This window comes from Anomaloglossus baeobatrachus, chromosome 4, assembly GCF_048569485.1.
Source record: "Anomaloglossus baeobatrachus isolate aAnoBae1 chromosome 4, aAnoBae1.hap1, whole genome shotgun sequence".
NCBI lineage: Eukaryota > Metazoa > Chordata > Amphibia > Anura > Aromobatidae > Anomaloglossus > Anomaloglossus baeobatrachus.
In genome coordinates this window covers 646,478,658-646,488,959 of record NC_134356.1, presented here as the reverse complement: position 1 = coordinate 646,488,959, position 10,302 = coordinate 646,478,658, and the positions used below count along the sequence as shown (strand labels likewise).

The 10,302-nt window shown below is 43.3% G+C and overlaps 2 non-coding genes across 2 annotated transcripts; both read left to right on the top strand.

Annotated features, from left to right (window-relative positions):
- Positions 1 to 6,194: 6,194 nt before the first annotated feature.
- Positions 6,195 to 6,267, top strand: TRNAM-CAU (transfer RNA methionine (anticodon CAU)). The gene has a single exon. It is a non-coding gene; the product is annotated as a tRNA-Met (tRNA).
- A 2,141-nt stretch (positions 6,268 to 8,408) lies between these two features.
- On the top strand, positions 8,409 to 8,481 carry TRNAM-CAU (transfer RNA methionine (anticodon CAU)). The gene has a single exon. It is a non-coding gene; the product is annotated as a tRNA-Met (tRNA).
- Positions 8,482 to 10,302: the final 1,821 nt, after the last annotated feature.

Below are 10,302 nucleotides of genomic sequence, written 5' to 3'. Positions count from 1 at the left end.
CGATATTTTCTGCGTTTATTTGTGAAAATTTAGGAAATTTGGCGAAAATTTTGAAAATTTCGCAAATTTCAAACTTTGAAAATTTATGCCCATAAATCTGAGAGATATGTCACACAAAATAGTTACTAAATAACATTTCCCACTTGTCTACTTTACATCAGCGCAATTTTCGAAACAAATTTTTTTTCCGTTAGGAAGTTAGAAGGGGTCAAAGGTCATCAGCAAATTCTCATTTTTCCAACAAAATTTACAAAATAATTTTTTTAGGGACCACATCACATTTGAAGTGACTTTGAGAGGCCGAGGTGACCGAAAATACCCAAAAGTGACCCCATTCTAAAAACTACACCCCTCACACTGCTCAAAACCACATCCAATAAGATTATTAACCCTTTAGGTGCTTCACAGGAACCAAAGCAATGTGGAAGGAAAAAATGAAAATTTTACTTTTTAACACAAAAATGTTACTTTAGCCATAAAATTTTCATTTTTACAAGGGAGAAAAGAGAAAGTACACAATACAATTTATTGTGCATGTTCTCCTGAGTACGCTGATACCCCATATGTGGTAAAAATCAATTGTTTGGGCGCACGGCAGAGCTCGGAAGGGAAGGAGCGCCATTTGAATTTTTTAACGCAAAATTAGCTGCACTCATTAGCGGACGCCATGTCGGGTTTGAAGACCCCCTTAGGTGCCTAAACAATGGAGCTCCCCCATAAGTGACCCCATTTTGGAAACTAGAGGCCTCAAATAATTTTTCTAGATGTTTGGTGAGCACTTTGAACCCCTGGGGGCTTCACAAAAGTTTATAGCGTTGAGCCGTGAAAAGAAAAAAAATTTTTTTTACCACAAAACGGTTGCTTCAACTAGGTAGCTTTTTTTTTCACAAGGGTAACAGGAAAAAATGCACCATAAAATGTATTGTGCATTTTCTCCTGAGTACGCAGATACCTCATATGTGGTGGAAATCAAATGTTTGGACACACAGCAGTGCTCGGAAGGCAAGGAGCGCCATTTGAATTTTTGAGTGCAAAATTAGCTGCACCTGTTAGCGGACGCCATGTCGGGTTTGAAGACCCCCTGAGGTGCCTAAACAATGGAGCTCCCCCACAAGTGACCCCATTTTGGAAACTAGAGGCCTCAAATAATTTTTCTAGATGTTTGGTGAGCACTTTGAACACCTGGGGGCTTCACAAAAGTTTATAGCGTTGAGCCGTGAAAAGAAAAAAAATTTTTTTTACCACAAAACGGTTGCTTCAACTAGGTAGATTTTTTTTCACAAGAGTAACAGGAAAAAATGCACCATAAAATGTATTGTGCATTTTCTCCTGAGTACGCAGATACCTCATATGTGGTGGAAATCAAATGTTTGGACACACAGCAGTGCTCGGAAGGCAAGGAGCGCCATTTGAAATTTTGAGTGCAAAATTAGCTGCACCTGTTAGCGGACGCCATGTCGGGTTTGAAGACCCCCTGAGGTGCCTAAACAATGGAGCTCCCCCACAAGTGACCCCATTTTGGAAACTAGAGGCCTCAAATAATTTTTCTAGATGTTTGGTGAGCACTTTGAACACCTGGAGGCTTCACAGAAGTTTATAGCGTTGAGCCGTGAAAAGAAAAAATTTTTTTTTTACCACAAAACGGTTGCTTCAACTAGGTAGCTTTTTTTTTCACAAGGCTATCAGGAAAAAATGCACCATAAAATGTATTGTGCATTTTCTTCTGAGTACGCAGATACCTCATATGTGGTGGAAAGTAATTGTTTGGGCGCATGGCGGGGCTCAGAAGAGAAGGAGCGCCATTTGACAGCAAAATTGGTTGGAATCATTAGCGGACGCCATGTCACGTTTGGAGACCCCCTATGGTGCCTAAACAGTGGAGCTCCCCCACAAGTGACACCATTTTGGAAACTAGAGCCCTCAAATAATTTTTCTAGATGTTTGGTGAGCACTTTGAACACCTGGGGGCTTCACAGAAGTTTATAGCGTTGAGCCGTGAAAAGAAAAAAATTTTTTTTTACCACAAAACGGTTGCTTCAACTAGGTAGCTTTTTTTTTCACAAGGCTATCAGGAAAAAATGCACCATAAAATGTATTGTGCATTTTCTCCTGAGTACGCAGATACCTCATATGTGGTGGAAAGTAATTGTTTGGGCGCATGGCGGGGCTCAGAAGAGAAGGAGCGCCATTTGACAGCAAAATTGGTTGGAATCATTAGCGGACGCCATGTCACGTTTGGAGACCCCCTATGGTGCCTAAACAGTGGAGCTCCCCCACAAGTGACACCATTTTGGAAACTAGAGCCCTCAAATAATTTTTCTAGATGTTTGGTGAGCACTTTGAACACCTGGGGGCTTCACAGAAGTTTATAGCGTTGAGCCGTAAAAAGAAAAATTTTTTTTTTTACCACAAAACGGTTGCTTCAACTAGGTAGCTTTTTTTTTCACAAGGCTATCAGGAAAAAATGCACCATAAAACGTATTGTGCAATTTCTCCTGAGTACGCAGATACCTCATATGTGGTGGAAAGTAATTGTTTGAGCGCATGGCGGGGCTCAGAAGAGAAGGAGCGCCATTTGACTTTTCAAACGCACAGACGCAGTGCACTGATCGGCCGCTGCAGGACGCACGGTCGGATGCGATAAAAAAAAGCGTCGGGGATACGTAAAAAAAAAATTCACGCCAAAAATTGACCATGGATGCAGATACGTTATGTGCATCCCTGATCAGCGCTTGGCGGGACGCACGGACGGATGCGATACAAAAAGCGTCGCAAATACGGAAAAAAGTCACGCCAAAAATTGAGCAGGGATGCCGATCCGTTATGTGCATCCATGATCAGCGCTTGGCGGGACGCACGGACGGATGCGATACAAAAAGCGTCGTGAATACGGAAAAAAGTCACGCCAAAAATTGACCATGGATGCCGATCCGTTATGTGCATCCCTGATCAGCGCTTGGCGGGACGCACGGACGGATGCGATACAAAAAGCGTCGGGGATACGGAAAAAAAAGTCACGCCAAAAATTGACCATGGATGCCGATCCGTTATCTGCATCCCTGATCAGCGCTCGGCGGGACGCACGGACCGATGCGATACAAAAAGCGTCGTGAATACGGAAAAAAAAGTCACGCCAAAAATTGACCATGGATGCCGATCCGTTATCTGCATCCCTGATCAGCGCTCGGCGGGACGCACGGACGGATGCGATACAAAAAGCGTCGTGAATACGGAAAAAAGTCACGCCAAAAATTGACCATGGATGCCGATCCGTTATGTGCATCCCTGATCAGCGCTTGGCGGGACGCACGGACGGATGCGATACAAAAAGCGTCGGGGATACGGAAAAAAAAGTCACGCCAAAAATTGACCATGGATGCCGATCCGTTATCTGCATCCCTGATCAGCGCTCGGCGGGACGCACGGACCGATGCGATACAAAAAGCGTCGTGAATACGGAAAAAAAAGTCACGCCAAAAATTGACCATGGATGCCGATCCGTTATCTGCATCCCTGATCAGCGCTCGGCGGGACGCACGGACGGATGCGATACAAAAAGCGTCGTGAATACGGAAAAAAAAGTCACGCCAAAAATTGACCATGGATGCCGATCCGTTATCTGCATCCCTGATCAGCGCTTGGCGGGACGCACGGACGGATGCGATACAAAAAGCGTCGGGGATATGGAAAAAAAGTCACGCCAAAAATTGAGCAGGGATGCCGATCCGTTATCTGCATCCCTGATCAGCGCTTGGCGGGACGCACGGACGGATGAGGTGTAAAAATGGACAGGGGATACGGAAAAAAAAGTTATACTCACAGTACCCAGAGGACTAGCAGGAGGATCACTGACCAGAAGAGCTGCAGAGGAACAGATGGCAGAGAGATGGACAGCTTTACAGGAGCAGCAGGCAGATCAGCAGAATGCCCAGGAAGGACCCAGCGATGGACGCAGATGTGATCAGGCCGGTGAAGACAGGTAAGAGGACGTCGGGGGAGAGCAGAGGGGGAGAGGGGGGGGTGAGAGCAGAGAGGGGGGTGAGAGCAGAGGGGGAGGTGGGGAGAGCAGAGGGGGAGGGGGGGGAGAGCAGAGGGGGAGACCGGAGAGGGAGCTGCAGAAGCAGAATAGAAATAATGGGGGAGGCAGTCAGATCGCGGGGGGAGCGGATCGGGATGTCGGGGGGGGGGGGGGGTGGTGGTTGGGGGGAGCAGATCGCGGGGGGGGCACGGCAGGGGCTATCACGGCAGCGCGCAGGGGCACCACGGGAGTGCGCACGGGCTGCAAAGTGAGCACAGTACTCACTTTGCAGCAGCAGCGGTGACCTCAGCAGCAGCGGTGGTAGCAGATCGGGATGCCGGGGGGGCAGATCGGGGCGTAGGGGGGCAGATCGGGGGGGGCACGGGCAGGGGCCTTCACGGGAGCGCGCAGGGGCCTTCACGGGAGCGCGCAGGGAGCGGAATACTTACCATTAGAGCTGCAGCGGCGGAGACATCAGAGGCGGCGGCGGCGGCAGCAGCGGTGGCGTGGTACCAAAAGTACCAGCCACTCCACGCTGCAGACATGTTGGGGGAGGGCTCACAGGCCAGCACAGGCCTGGGGAGGGCGGCCACCGGCAGATCAGACCGCCCCACTGCACACTGATTGGAGCGATTGCGCGTCATAGCACGATCGCTCCAATCAGTGCTGCAGGGGCTGGGGGTGGCATGTTTGAGGTCCACCTATGATATGCTGCTGCAGCTGCGGCATCTCATAGCTGGATCTCACAGGATCGCACTAATTCGGGCATTATTTTTGCCGAAATTAGTGCGATCGATGTGGTTGGCAGTTCAGATTTGAACAGCCAATCACATCGATCGTCGATAGGGGGTGGCGATGCCGCCCCCCCTGGGGTCAAGCAAAGGTCCCCTGCTGTAAGAAACAGCAGGGGACATCATTTGAAAGCTGTTGCTATGGCCACGGCAATCAAATGAAGCCGTAAAATTACGTCCCTGGTCGTTAAGTCACGTTAAAATAGGACGTAATTTTACGGCCCGCGGTCGTGAAGGGGTTAAGTAAGTAAGTTTGGCACATCCTTGCTAGAAGCTTGCCTCGTTAGCGCAGTAGGTAGCGCGTCAGTCTCATAATCTGAAGGTTGTGAGTTCGATCCTCACACGGGGCACTATGCTTTTGATATTTTGTCTCCATCTTGACTAGACAGCCAGAACTGTATCCACTCAGTACCAAAAAGCATCAGATATAAAGGAAGGGGGTTTTGGATCCTTTGAAACCAAACAGTTAAAAGTCAAAAGTAAAAATGATTTGTGATATGAATTCAAATAGAGTATTGAGCAAAAGAATGGAATGAATGTCCAAAATCTATTGTGGTCAGCATTTTTTGCTGCAAAGACAAATCCAAGCTAGACTGACTGTATGCATGGCTTGTGTCGACCTTTCAATGCATTAATTATTACAGAAAAAGTGGCAATCCCATAGCAGGAATCGAACCAGTAAACTAAGAATACTGGTTGCTTGGTCAAATGGGATAACCCAAAGAGTCACAGAAAAAATGAGAGGCGTAAAAAAAAAAAAAAAAAAAAAAAAAAAAGAGTGTTGCTTTGATTAAAAAACTTTTTCCTTTCAACAGTTTAAACTTGACTCATTTGAACAGTAGTTAGGAGCTAGTGGCTTATTCTGATGATTATGAGGTTTTCCCTCAGATAGGGTACAGTTCACTTCTTTTTTTTTGACTGGGGAGCTTGAGAAATTTGCCATTCAGTTGTTAAATTCTACAGATTAGAATGGAAATTGGAGGCCAAAGGACAGGCCATACGAGTTTTTGAGTTCCTCGACATTTTGAAGTAAAAAATGATAGTTGAGAATAGTTTGAGCTATGAAACCTATAAAACTGTTGTGCAAGAGTTGGAAATGAAGTGCCAAGACCCTAACGTTTTGCAACTTTGGCTGCAAAGTGCAAATTTTACCTGAACTGCTTTTTTATGCAAACAACTGTGTCGGCCTTTGAATGTCAGAGATAGTACAGAAAAAGCAGCATTCCCATACCGGGAGTCGAACCCAGGCCGCCTGGGTGAAAACCAGGAATCCTAACCACTAGACCATATGAGAAGTGTTGTTCTCTCAAGACGTTGTCAATGTGGAAAAACAAGAACTTAATTGCTTTCAGTAAGTAAGTTTGGCACATCCTTGCTAGAAGCTTGCCTCGTTAGCGCAGTAGGTAGCGCGTCAGTCTCATAATCTGAAGGTCGTGAGTTCGATCCTCACACGGGGCACTATGCTTTTGATATTTTGTCTCCATCTTGACTAGACAGCCAGAACTGTATCCACTTAGTACCAAAAAGCGTCAGATATAAAGGAAGGGGGTTTTGGATCCTTTGAAACCAAACAGTTAAAAGTCAAAAGTAAAAATGATTTGTGATATGAATTCAAATAGAGTATTGAGCAAAAGAATGGAATGAATGTCCAAAATCTATTGTGGTCAGAATTTTTTGCTGCAAAGACAAATCCAAGCTAGACTGACTGTATGCATGGCTTGTGTCGACCTTTCAATGCATGAATTATTACAGAAAAAGTGGCAATCCCATAGCAGGAATCGAACCAGTAAACTAAGAATACTGGTTGCTTGGTCAAATGGGATAACGCAAAGAGTTACAGAAAAAATGAGAGGCGTTTAATAAAAAAAAAAAAAAAAGAGTGTTGCTTTGATTAAAAAACTTTTTCCTTTCAACAGTTTAAACTTGACTCATTTGAACAGTAGTTAGGAGCTAGTGGCTTTTTCTGATGATTATGAGGTTTTCCCTCAGATAGGGTACAGTTCACTCCTTTTCTTTGACTGGGGAGCTTGAGAACTTTGCCATTCAGTTGTTAAATTCTACAGATTAGAATGGAAATTGGAGGCCAAAGGACAGGCCATACGAGTTTTTGAGTTCTACGACATTTTGAAGTAAAAAATGATAGTTGAGAATAGTTTGAGCTATGAAACCTATAAAAGTGTTGTGCAAGAGTTGGAAATGAAGTGCCAAGACCCTAACATTTTGCAACTTTGGCTGCAAAGTGCAAATTTTACCTGAACTGCTTTTTTATGCAAACAACTGTGTCGGCCTTTGAATGTCAGAGATAGTACAGAAAAAGCAGCATTCCCATACCGGGAGTCGAACCCAGGCCGCCTGGGTGAAAACCAGGAATCCTAACCACTAGACCATATGAGAAGTGTTGTTGTCTCAAGACGTTGTCAATGTGGAAAAACAAGAACTTAATTGCTTTCAGTAAGTAAGTTTGGCACATCCTTGCTAGAAGCTTGCCTCGTTAGCGCAGTAGGTAGCGCGTCAGTCTCATAATCTGAAGGTCGTGAGTTCGATCCTCACACGGAGCACTATGCTTTTGATATTTTGTCTCCATCTTGACTAGACAGCCAGAACTGTATCCACTCAGTACCAAAAAGCGTCAGATATAAAGGAAGGGGGTTTTGGATCCTTTGAAACCAAACAGTTAAAAGTCAAAAGTAAAAATGATTTGTGATATGAATTTAAATAGAGTATTGAGCAAAAGAATGGAATGAATGTCCAAAATCTATTGTGGTCAGAATTTTTTGCTGCAAAGACAAATCCAAGCTAGACTGACTGTATGCATGGCTTGTGTCGACCTTTCAATGCATGAATTATTACAGAAAAAGTGGCAATCCCATAGCAGGAATCGAACCAGTAAACTAAGAATACTGGTTGCTTGGTCAAATGGGATAACGCAAAGAGTCACAGAAAAAAGGAGAGGCGTTTAATAAAAAAAAAAAAAAAAAAAAAAAAAAAAAAGAGTGTTGCTTTGATTAAAAAACTTTTTCCTTTCAACAGTTTAAACTTGACTCATTTGAACAGTAGTTAGGAGCTAGTGGCTTTTTCTGATGATTATGAGGTTTTCCCTCAGATAGGGTACAGTTCACTCCTTTTCTTTGACTGGGGAGCTTGAGAACTTTGCCATTCAGTTGTTAAATTCTACAGATTAGAATGGAAATTGGAGGCCAAAGGACAGGCCATACGAGTTTTTGAGTTCTACGACATTTTGAAGTAAAAAATGATAGTTGAGAATAGTTTGAGCTATGAAACCTATAAAAGTGTTGTGCAAGAGTTGGAAATGAAGTGCCAAGACCCTAACGTTTTGCAACTTTGGCTGCAAAGTGCAAATTTTACCTGAACTGCTTTTTTATGCAAACAACTGTGTCGGCCTTTGAATGTCAGAGATAGTACAGAAAAAGCAGCATTCCCATACCGGGAGTCGAACCCAGGCCGCCTGGGTGAAAACCAGGAATCCTAACCACTAGACCATATGAGAAGTGTTGTTGTCTCAAGACGTTGTCAATGTGGAAAAACAAGAACTTAATTGCTTTCAGTAAGTAAGTTTGGCACATCCTTGCTAGAAGCTTGCCTCGTTAGCGCAGTAGGTAGCGCGTCAGTCTCATAATCTGAAGGTCGTGAGTTCGATCCTCACACGGGGCACTATGCTTTTGATATTTTGTCTCCATCTTGACTAGACAGCCAGAACTGTATCCACTCAGTACCAAAAAGCGTCAGATATAAAGGAAGGGGGTTTTGGATCCTTTGAAACCAAACAGTTAAAAGTCAAAAGTAAAAATGATTTGTGATATGAATTCAAATAGAGTATTGAGCAAAAGAATGGAATGAATGTCCAAAATCTATTGTGGTCAGAATTTTTTGCTGCAAAGACAAATCCAAGCTAGACTGACTGTATGCATGGCTTGTGTCGACCTTTCAATGCATGAATTATTACAGAAAAAGTGGCAATCCCATAGCAGGAATCGAACCAGTAAACTAAGAATACTGGTTGCTTGGTCAAATGGGATAACGCAAAGAGTCACAGAAAAAATGAGAGGCGTTTAATAAAAAAAAAAAAAAAAAAAAAAAAAAAAAAAAAAAAAAAGAGTGTTGCTTTGATTAAAAAACTTTTTCCTTTCAACAGTTTAAACTTGACTCATTTGAACAGTAGTTAGGAGCTAGTGGCTTTTTCTGATGATTATGAGGTTTTCCCTCAGATAGGGTACAGTTCACTCCTTTTCTTTGACTGGGGAGCTTGAGAACTTTGCCATTCAGTTGTTAAATTCTACAGATTAGAATGGAAATTGGAGGCCAAAGGACAGGCCATACGAGTTTTTGAGTTCAACGACATTTTGAAGTAAAAAATGATAGTTGAGAATAGTTTGAGCTATGAAACCTATAAAAGTGTTGTGCAAGAGTTGGAAATGAAGTGCCAAGACCCTAACGTTTTGCAACTTTGGCTGCAAAGTGCAAATTTTACCTGAACTGCTTTTTTATGCAAACAACTGTGTCGGCCTTTGAATGTCAGAGATAGTACAGAAAAAGCAGCATTCCCATACCGGGAGTCGAACCCAGGCCGCCTGGGTGAAAACCAGGAATCCTAACCACTAGACCATATGAGAAGTGTTGTTCTCTCAAGACGTTGTCAATGTGGAAAAACAAGAACTTAATTGCTTTCAGTAAGTAAGTTTGGCACATCCTTGCTAGAAGCTTGCCTCGTTAGCGCAGTAGGTAGCGCGTCAGTCTCATAATCTGAAGGTAGTGAGTTCGATCCTCACACGGGGCACTATGCTTTTGATATTTTGTCTCCATCTTGACTAGACAGCCAGAACTGTATCCACTTAGTACCAAAAAGCGTCAGATATAAAGGAAGGGGGTTTTGGATCCTTTGAAACCAAACAGTTAAAAGTCAAAAGTAAAAATGATTTGTGATATGAATTCAAATAGAGTATTGAGCAAAAGAATGGAATGAATGTCCAAAATCTATTGTGGTCAGAATTTTTTGCTGCAAAGACAAATCCAAGCTAGACTGACTGTATGCATGGCTTGTGTCGACCTTTCAATGCATGAATTATTACAGAAAAAGTGGCAATCCCATAGCAGGAATCGAACCAGTAAACTAAGAATACTGGTTGCTTGGTCAAATGGGATAACGCAAAGAGTTACAGAAAAAATGAGAGGCCTTTAATAAAAAAAAAAAAAAAAAGAGTGTTGCTTTGATTAAAAAACTTTTTCCTTTCAACAGTTTAAACTTGACTCATTTGAACAGTAGTTAGGAGCTAGTGGCTTTTTCTGATGATTATGAGGTTTTCCCTCAGATAGGGTACAGTTCACTCCTTTTCTTTGACTGGGGAGCTTGAGAACTTTGCCATTCAGTTGTTAAATTCTACAGATTAGAATGGAAATTGGAGGCCAAAGGACAGGCCATACGAGTTTTTGAGTTCTACGACATTTTGAAGTAAAAAATGATAGTTGAGAATAGTT